We start from the raw sequence: 10,562 nt of genomic DNA, 5'->3' as shown, positions 1-10,562 counted from the left end.
GATGGTCTCTGTGGCTGACCATGCTGGTACAGTTTTGACCAAAATAAACATGCATAGGTTACACTCGTTGACAGATGAGTGCTGCCGTCTTGCCGATACTTTCAAATGTGGCTTGCAGCACTCAAGAGCCAGGCTGTCCATGCCATCCCTGCTGCTGGAGCTAGACGTCCCAGATGAGGAGCAGAAAGAGAAAAGAAAAAAATCAACAAATGAAGTTAGAACATGCAAGACATCATCTCTAGTTGTGAGGAGAAGAGGATTTGTTTAAGGTTATAGAGGTAAAAAGAAAGATGGCTGAATGTGCACATTTCAAAAAGACATGGTGACACTGACTTTATTCGTATTGTTTACCGGTATGCATTAGAAAAGCACATCCAGTCCTTACATGCAAAGAATTTGGATAACAAAGCAACAATTTATTCTCAGCCACACATATAACAGATTCATTCAAATAAAGAAAATCACAGATGCATACTTTTTTAACTAGTACGAGAAATAAGAAGAGATGACTGAAAGAGTAGTAACACATTAATTATTTTCGAAGTATAAATAGTAAGATGAAACATCAGGTCATAACTATCAGTAGGAGGTGTTGTAGTTTCTTTTACTCCATCATCATCACTGCTACGGCTGCTAACTCTACTACTGTGCACTTTTTGCAACAACTAAAAATAACAGTACCAGCAGCTGGGGATTCACAGCCGATGGCTCGTTGTCGGTCTTACACTCTCCCCTCCGGCATCCATATAAAGCTCTGGCTTCCCACTTGACTGGCTGATGATGAGTGACAGCATCCCTGATTCCCAAACTCCTGAGCCTTCCAGCAGGGAGAGAGGAGGGTGGGCTAAGGGTGCCAGGGAGCTGGATCAGGGCATCTGTTCGGGATGATTTGGTGCAGGTCGCACTGGACAGCAACACACAAGTCAAAGCTTTTCAGGGCCTCCTGATGATAGACCATTTGCTTTTCATGATCTGTTAACAGACTAGAATCATTCATTCCAACCCTTAAGTCTTGTTAATATTCAACCCTTACAGAGGGTGGTAACGGCAATGACGTCTTTAGTAGCAGTGAGGAAAAGTAATGAGATGGAATGTCTCACCAAGTGCCAACCCTTGATCTGTCAGTTTGAATTACGTTGGTGTCTGTGAGACAGTGTCTGTAGGAGTCAGTCTGTTTCATGAATCTCCAGGGAATAGCCGTCACTAAAGGGAGCATGGGTCCCCTTACCCTTCAGCTACGAGATCAGCTGATCTGCATCATTTGATCTCTTGTTCATTTCCCCCATATGATTTAGCAATTTACAAGTCAAATTCAGCTTTTCAAATGAAAATACACCACAATCAAAGTGTATGCTTCCATCTGTACTAATTGTGATTCGGAGGAGGAAAATGCATTTTCCTGCTTCAAGTTTTACCCACCAAGCATTCAGGTAGACTTGCAGACTCTGCTCTGCTAAGGGCTTGACAATACTCCAACAATGTATCAAAAGAAAATAAGAACCATAAGAGTGTTGACGCACGAGGGCAGGACAGTTATGCTCTCAGTCGAGGAACTTAATAATTTTGGTTTTTTAATCCCACTTGCTGAGATCTCTCGGAGGAAAAATGGGCCAATTTGGGCTGCAGAGGAAACCGGACCGGTCTCCATCTTGGACTGAATCATACCCTCCACAACAAAACAAATTTGCATCAATGATTATTTTCCAAGAAAGGAGAAAAATCTTGCAGAAAGTTTCCAGAGGTAATAACAGAGTAATTATTGACAAACAGTCCACAAAGGTAACTCTACCCTTCTGATGAGTATGCATCATTCGGCATGTGATATGAATTACTTGTCCAGATCCTTGTAAGTGTTGCAGTGCTGTATGACACAGTGTGCTTGATGTGAGCAGCCAGTGACGGTTGAGATTACTGAGCTCTGCTAAAGTGTCTCAGTCACCAAAGAGAAGGTAAACTATATCAGACCTTGCAGAATCTGATAGCTTAAATAAAAACCTGATCCCACCGTCGGTTCGCTGTGGTGTGGTCGATGGTCCTCTGGATGTGCTGATACATACATAGACATGACACCCGGACTGGTGTCATTGAAGTAATTCTACCTAGTGCCTGTGTGATAATATTACGGGGAAAAAACTGCTTTGAATCCTAATATTGACTGAATATTGGGTGGATCCATAGCTACAGAAAAGCACCAATACACTGATGTTAAAATATTTAACTCGACCTATCAAAAGTAAAAGTAAAAGTCATTCTGCAGAAACATTTACTTTATGCTAGGCTAAGTCAGTATGGTGGATCAGGGGTGGATGCACTGGTGGGGCCAGGGGGGGCACTGGTCCCAGATGAAATATCTAATATATAAGTATCTTTATTTTAGAGTTTAAGTTTGTGTTTGAACAAGGAACACTTTGCTCAAAGCTTTAGAGCTGGCAGTTACCAAGGATTGGCTTAGATGTGCACCTTATCAGAAATGAATGGCCCCTAATGTGTTGGGTTGGTCGCACTCTGAAGGATCATAACATTAAACAACACCACAGAAACTAGTTCAACTCCAGCATACCTATATACAAATGTAGTTGGTAGCCACTGGCTAAAATTTCAACGAGGTAATATGCTGTACAGTACATTACATGTATCTGATGTAACAGTACATCAGATACATGTATTGGAGTGGAAAGTACAAAACTTCACTCTGAGCTGTGCTGTGGCAAATGTAAAGCAACATTAAATGGATAAACTTAAGTAAAATGTAATTAGCCTAAAATTATACACACGCTACAACTACTTCTCTTGCTTACACTATGAGTTAATGCAGTTGTTTTCCACCACTGGTGTTACAGCTGCTTACTGCAGCACAAAACAACTATTGTGAGAGTGAACCGAAGCAGCAGAGGTTTTGTTAATATCTTGAAACATTGGGGGGCTTGGCCCAGTATGTAGGCTTTCACAAAATGAAATCAAAACAAATGAAATGAATGTAATCTGATTTCCCACTCACCTTCATCATCATATTTATTGTCAGTGGCAGGAGAAGAGCCAAAAGAGAAGTTACAACAACATCAACAATATCATATTATTTTCAAGGGGAAAACTGGACATGAACTGATCCAACTGAGTATATATATATATATATATATATATATATATATATATTCTTTTGAGTTATGGGGCTGTAGCCTGAGACGCCCAGGCCAAACGACGCCTATGCAAAGCTGTAAAGTTTCAGGCCAGACAGTGAAACTAACCCTTGAGACTCACTGTAAAGCTCCTTTACAGGAAAGCTACAGATTTGGGTGATAACTCACTGAGATCCACCCCTCTGATTTTTCTACATTGAGATTTGACACATTGTTATTAGACATTGATCACAGTTCTTAAACCTGCAGCAGCATTCTAGATCTCCAACCAACAACCATGTGAAGTATATTGGTTGTCTGGCTCCACGTTGTCTATAATTATTCCTTCTCTGAGCTGCTTTTGATGCATAACTGATGAATAATTAAGGATGGTCAAAGTGGACATCTGCCAATGTTGATTATAATGCTGTGTGCGTTCTGCAAAGTGAAACACATCTTGCAATGTCAAACGTGTTACAATCAAATGCAGCACGACCGACTCTGGAAATTCACCTTAAAGCACCTATAGCATGATTTTAAGTAAAAGATCCCACTTTGTCCTAAAAATGAGAATGTGGTGAAACTAGACTCTACGGTTTGGCTCTCTTAGAAACCAAAGACAAACTTTAGCCAATACTAATACTGACAGAAGGTCACACAGGGCAGCCTCGATTTAACTGATCAACTGAGTCATTTAACATAGGAAAGAGTTGATCGAACGCTCATAACAGTTAAGATTTAACAAGTCACATTTTTAATTCTATGCATATCTAGTGTTCCTGAAATGGAGAAATACATAATTAGGAATGTTAGCTGTCCTCAGTCCAGATGAACAAAGTGTCCATTAAAAGGCAGCGATAGGTAATTGATTTGTGGCCTAAGTTGGTTGTTTTTTTTTTATTCTGGCAGGGATTCTAACTATTCATTTTTTCGAGAATCCAGCTCCCAAACCGAGGTCTTTTCATTTTGTTTTTCTATTAGTCTTTTGGCTATACCTCACAGTTTCAAGCTTTCTCTCCATGTTTGTGTTCCTTACTTTACGTGCCTCCAAGAGAAAAGAATCCTCCACATGCAGAAATCTCCCCCAATTAGCATATATTTAAAAAAAAATCCCTACCTGGACGTATAAGTGGAAACTGGCTCCAAGATTTACATGGGTAAGAACTGTATGAATAAGAGATTCTGTTTGGTTTACAAAAACTACGTAAATGTCTGAGAAATGTTACAGTAGCTGCCAGCGAACTGGAGAAGCACTTTGTCGTTGTGCCGTGGCCCATGTTGTACAAAGTCCAAACGCTGTGGAATGAGGAGTCTACTGCTGTCTGGAAGATAGAGACTGAGTGGAACCCATCACCATTACCTTGGCTGTTTGTGGTCGTCCGCCTGCCATATCCTTCTCCCCACAAGCAGATGGTAGCACCGCTAGCCTGCCAAGTTTACACTGATGAGAATGTGTGTGTGTGTGTGTGTCACAAGTATCCGTTGGTGCATATGTGTGTACGTGACCACACATAAAATTGTACGTGGCAATAACACGGTAGAGTTCATTCCCATCCATCGCAAAAGGCAACTTTCAAATCCCCCCATATCTTCCACAACAGAGGGTGCACTCGGTGTTTTCGTGTCTATTACAGATCGTGTCATGGCGAAAGAGAGTGATGGGTCTTGACTGGATATATGTGAGGAAGGGTGTAATACGGTAACCTTACTGTGCTGCAAAAAGTACACGGCAAGTGAACGGTGGGTAAGTGAATACCGTCAAAGCGAGTCAGCAGACCACATTGCATGTCAGTGTGTCCTGCAGATTGGAGGCTTGAACCTCTCACTGATGCCATAATTTCCACATATCACACAACACCAGGCTGAATCAGACCCTTTTACACTGGTGATCCCTGTGTTTCTTTTAAACCTCTTTGAGATTGCCAGTTAACATAGTTGGGGAAATTAACAGTGACCAACCACCTCAGAGACAGCGGAGTAGACAAATAGCTACCATGAGGACGGAGCAACCAGCCAACTGATAAATTAAGTCGTGCATGGCCGCAGCTCTTAAGAGGACATATGGATGTAATTAATAACACTACCCCATCTCCTAGAAATTATGCTTCTATACAACTTACTACGATAAGAAATACATTTTGTAGACGTTTGCTGGTTGGCTTATGTTCAGAGGCAACACAGGTTTTGAAGGTTTGAGGTGCTGCAGCTGAAGAGGCACCAGCAAGTGGTTGGAGTGAATGGTGGATGTACAAAGCTCACGACTGCCATGAGACTGAGGTCTGCATGCAGAGTCCTCACTGTGGTTCAAACACATTTTGACACATTATGACTGAAGTCCCTGTACATTTCTGTCTGTATTAAACCAGAAACAACAATCCTGAGTATCTATAAAAAGCTGTCATCACTAAGCAGATATGCAAGATTATTTGGTAGAAAACAATTATATGGTTTGAGCATTTTACGGATATGTAACAGTGTCAATGTATTTTGCGATTTGCCTACACATAAATTCAAAACACATCCTCATAATATTAATGGGAAACGTTTTCCAGTAAATATATTTGCTGTTACAGTTTAGTAACAATATGGTTGCAGATTACTAACAAGGACAATATGGTCTTTGACTCAGAGATAATGCGTTGAGGACCTGAGGCGACATACGTCACAGTGTAACAGGTAGAAGAATGCTGAGCCCGGAGCTATAAGAGTGCAGTGTTGTATTAAGTGTTACTGGCCTTGCTGGTGCCTTCAGGGAGTCCGTGTGTGTGACCTGTGACCAAGACATAGTTGTTTAGTAAGAGGGGAGTGTGTCTGTGTAGAGCACGGACATGCAAAGAGTGGGCCACAGTGTTGTGTGGTTAAATCAGGTTGCAGCTTATGAGGTTTTATTGCTCTGTACACTTAAAAATAATGCATTGGATGAACATAATTTTATTTTGCCACCTATATTCCATCTAAACAAATAAAAATATTTATCTCTATCTTGACTGTGTTACTTGAACACCACATAGATTTGTGGGTGGAATTTCATTTGACTGTTTACATTCATATAATGTTTGTAGCTACTTAGTCTAGTCAGATTCATTAGTTTACACTGGTTAAACACTTTAGTGCAACAACATTCAGTCTTGTTGTAGGAACTAGTATCTGTTATGTCTTATACTAATGTCAGTCTTGTTCTTTTCGTTGTTAGTGTAAGCATTCATTGTCATTAAATTACCAAATGTTCACTAAAGGACAACATGCAAAACCATTTTATATTTTATTTAACATTTGGCTTTTACAACTGTCAAGATGCTTTTTGTCTCAGCTTTCCCCCTTTAACCATCTCATGCTTAACTTCTCTTTAGTTATCATATTACCAACCCACAGGCCTCAATCTACCTGCATGCCACCTGAGAATGCAAAAAACAACAGTCCTAATTGCTAACACTCATATTTTCCAACCTTTTCGAGGCTCATCAAGAAAACAGCCTTGCAACAATCTTTCAGGATTTGTGCATGGCTCCTGTCATTTCAAGTTTTAAAACTCAAAGTGCAACCATGAAACTTTTTAAACACATTTATGAAAATGCAATTAAAATAGACATTGGAATCCACAAAATATTATTGCCCCATAACAAAAAAAGTTGACAAATAATCTGGCAAGATGTGTGCATGACTATAACAATATGTATTTTAACACCGTTTTAAAAACTGAATTACTACAATCTACATGTGTCGTGCGAGTACGACTGCTCCACTCACAGAAACTATTTTAGAAAACAAGTGTGTGTGCAACTGCTCTAGCCACAATTGTCCAAAACTAAGAGATATGGACAAATACCAGGCTTCTATCAGTCTTCTTCAAGCTGATTCACTTGTTTTTCACAAACTGTGCCTTGGAGGACAACATCTGCCCATCCAGGTTGAGGAGAATCGTGTGCAGGACTTCAAAAGTGCATTTGAGCTCTGATGGGTACCTCAGGTTCAGACAGTATATCAGTCCAAATAGCAGAGCACAGGCAATCGCAATGTTACCCAAACCAGTGAGGACATCCACACCTTCAATCAGGACACCGATGTCCTCTGGGTTATCTCCAGGCTCTGCACCCACCTTCTGTAAGACGTACACTCCCATCACAGGGTTTTTGTTCCTTCATAAAGTACCTGATTCCCGATGTCCGTCGAGAAGCTGGAGGTGTAACAAAAGTATACAGAACAGTTAGACAGATTGACATGAGAGTGATTCCACTCTCATATCTGCCAAGGCCTTTTTCTAGAAACAGTAGACATATTTCTAAAAATTCTTGGGTCTCCAAAATGTTTCTATTTCTCTTTTGGGCAGGTGAATGCAATATGTTGTTTAAATGGGTTTGGCCATTTGGGAAGTGCACTCATTCATTTTGAGAGTCAGATTAGAGAGACATGACTGCAGTGTATAAATATGTAGCTGAGGCCGGCCAGGTTAGCTTGGCTTAACTAAGTGTAACGCCATGGAAACATGGAGAAACAGCTGAGCCGGCTCTATCCTAAGCTAAGAAAATCCACCTAGCAGCACCTCTGAAGCTCACTGACAAGCACACTAATCTGAGAAGATGGATGCCACTGTCACATCTGTAAACTAAAAATGAAGCTACAACTTAGTTCAGCGTATATAGGAAATCAGATGGTCTGGTTTTGTCACATTATCAAGTCAAGTACTTGTGAATGCACCACAGTGAATGCACCACATTTCACCATTGTCACCATGGGGGTAGTAAAAATAAAAAAAGTCAGTACTCACACAATATCAAAGCTGTAATGCGCAGGAATGTGTGTCCTATTGTTCCCAGTTGGAATGAGGTTTATCTTAATGCCATTGAACTCCTTTGACAGCACCGTAGTAAAACAGTATTTAACATTCCTGGATGGTATCATGTCAGTGCAGACACAGATGAGATGTCTCACACTCTCTATGGAATAAAATAACATGTTATAGCCTGTTTGTATTCATGAACCCATATTAAACCTTGTCTGTACAACCCCAGGCCTCCCCTGCTTCCACATACTCCCAGTCTCTGCTGCATCCCACTCAGGGTATAAAATATCCCTCTGTGGTTGCCATTAACATTCACCCAGGAAGTTCAATCAGTAGCCAATTCTGGTTTTCCCTCCTTTTTGTAATTAGGCCCCGGGCCTTGTGTGGGGCGAGCCTGTGCATTCTGGCTGAGAAGACGCTCTGAGAGGGGATTTGTGGTTTGGGAAGCCTGGGCTGGAAAGAACAACTGTCTATTGGTGCCAGTAACTTGCCCCTCTCTGATTTGACACATGCGCTACACTGTGACTGAGTTTACAGACAGGATGCAGCCTCGACATGCGCACGGGTCGAGGCCTCTGACAGAGAGCTTGGAGCTGAGAAGCCAGAGCAACAACCAGAAAGGGCCAGTGGAGGCTGCAGGATATCCTCTGGAAAAAGATTGCAGCCGTCTGGAGCCTCCTGGTCAAGAGGCTTAGGGGTACAAGCAATGCCCGAAGCCAAGAGTTTTAATTCCACAGGCTCTTCATATTGCTGAAATTACCACAGTCCCACACACAAACACACACTCACATGCGCCTACAAACTCAAGCTGACACAAAGACATGCCTGCACATTGTCTGCGCAGTTATAATCACACTTTCATAACCACAAATTCTACTCCCCTCCCATCCTCTCATCTCTCTCTCTCTCATGCACACACACACACACACATATAAACACCACACACATACACAGAGATGCTGTCTTGCCTTGAGAGAAAATTATTTCCCAGCGTCGATGCCCTGGGGAGGAAATTAGGTTCATGCATTCATGCTGGTGTGATTGTGTAGGAGAGAAATAAGGCAGAGGAGACATTGTGCAATGACCAGAAAGAAAAGCAACACTTTGCTAGGTGACCCCCACGGTTCATACGCAGTTCTTGCATTTCATTACACAATTAAAACCTTCCCGTTCCCACTCCTCCTTATCAGTATGTAGTAGAGCACAGTATGACTGTGAATGAAGGATGGAATTTGGTCAACTCTCAGCACTGTATCCAAAGCAAGAAAAAAACCTTCTTTGATGAATGCAACCGTGTCCAACATTATTTTCCACAAAATGTATTCCATCGTGAAACCCAAGTTAATTTGACATGACAAGCCAGGCAAATCAATGCAAATACAGCAGAATAACAAATGTGCTTTTATTACGGGTGTACATGTGTTGATATTCAAAGCTAATTGAAAGCGATCAAAGGCTTGGAAGCACTCAGAGTTGCCGATTATTGTGAATTTGTAAAGTGAGTTCTGGATGGCCAACGTGCGTGGCGAATGGAGGGGTTATCTCCTCGCAACTCTCCCTTTACATGTCAGGTGTCATTTGACTGATCCGTCCTCGCTGATCCAACTCTCTGATTTTTCCTGCATCTCCATTCCCAGAAAAAAGGGAGTGGGTCAGGCAGTCCCTGCTCGTAGCCAAAACACTATTTCATCACCAGGCCCGTTTGTGTGACTGGACAGGGCAGGATTAGGACTGCATGCCTCATCCATCTTTAGCACTCCCAGCATTTCCCCCTAAAACAGACAGAGATGGATGAGCTAGCTGGAGCCCTGCTCTCCTTTTCCACTCACTCCTTCACTTTGGGAAACCTACCCTGCTCCTGTCCCGAGCATCATGGAGCAGCTCAATACTCCTTTGTATACTTGCAGCCCTCCATGTTCCTCTTCCTTTACCTTGACCCCCACCCCCACTGAACTGTCTCTTCTTCTACCTTCACTTCATTCTCCTTTATTCCTCCCACCTCTGTAGCCTTTTTCTCTGACTTTTCCTCAATGTCCTCAAATGCAAGCTTGACGCTGTAGCATTAGTAAAAGGTCTGTGGCCCGGTGGGAGAAGGTTGCCCATTAATCACAAGAGTGACTGTTAGAGACCAGCTCTTCCTGTCCACAGGTGTCCTCATGCAAGACAATGAACCTGTAGTCTGCTTTGGATTAATGTGTCCCTATACTTACAGACCAGTTTTTGGGCTAAATGCCAGCAACATGCTCACAATGGCAAAGTCAGGGGATCAACCAAAATTGTTAAAATTCATCCTGAGGGGAAAATGAATGTTTTTACAAAATGTCATGGCAATCCATCCAATAGCTGCTGAGACAATTTGCTAAAAACACCAGACTCTACAGTCAGACTCTTTGTGCAGAAGCCAGGGGGTCACCAAAGTCATTAGGATACATCCTCTGAAGACCATGAATGTCTGTACAACATTTTGTGGCATCCACCAGTAGATGTTTTAGATATTTAACTGGATAAGTATGTGTATAAGAGGGAATGTTACTGGTGGTACAGGCCAAGTCAAGGGATAACACACATCTAAGGTTGATCCTCAAGGCACCACAGACATCTGTACAAAGTTAAATGTTTGTGCCCACACTAGTTGCTTGACACAGAGAACCACAACTGCCGGTAGC

Source organism: Paralichthys olivaceus, chromosome 13 (assembly GCF_024713975.1).
Source record: "Paralichthys olivaceus isolate ysfri-2021 chromosome 13, ASM2471397v2, whole genome shotgun sequence".
NCBI lineage: Eukaryota > Metazoa > Chordata > Actinopteri > Pleuronectiformes > Paralichthyidae > Paralichthys > Paralichthys olivaceus.
The sequence above is the reverse complement of the archived record's forward strand: the minus strand, read 5'-3'. Positions refer to the sequence as shown.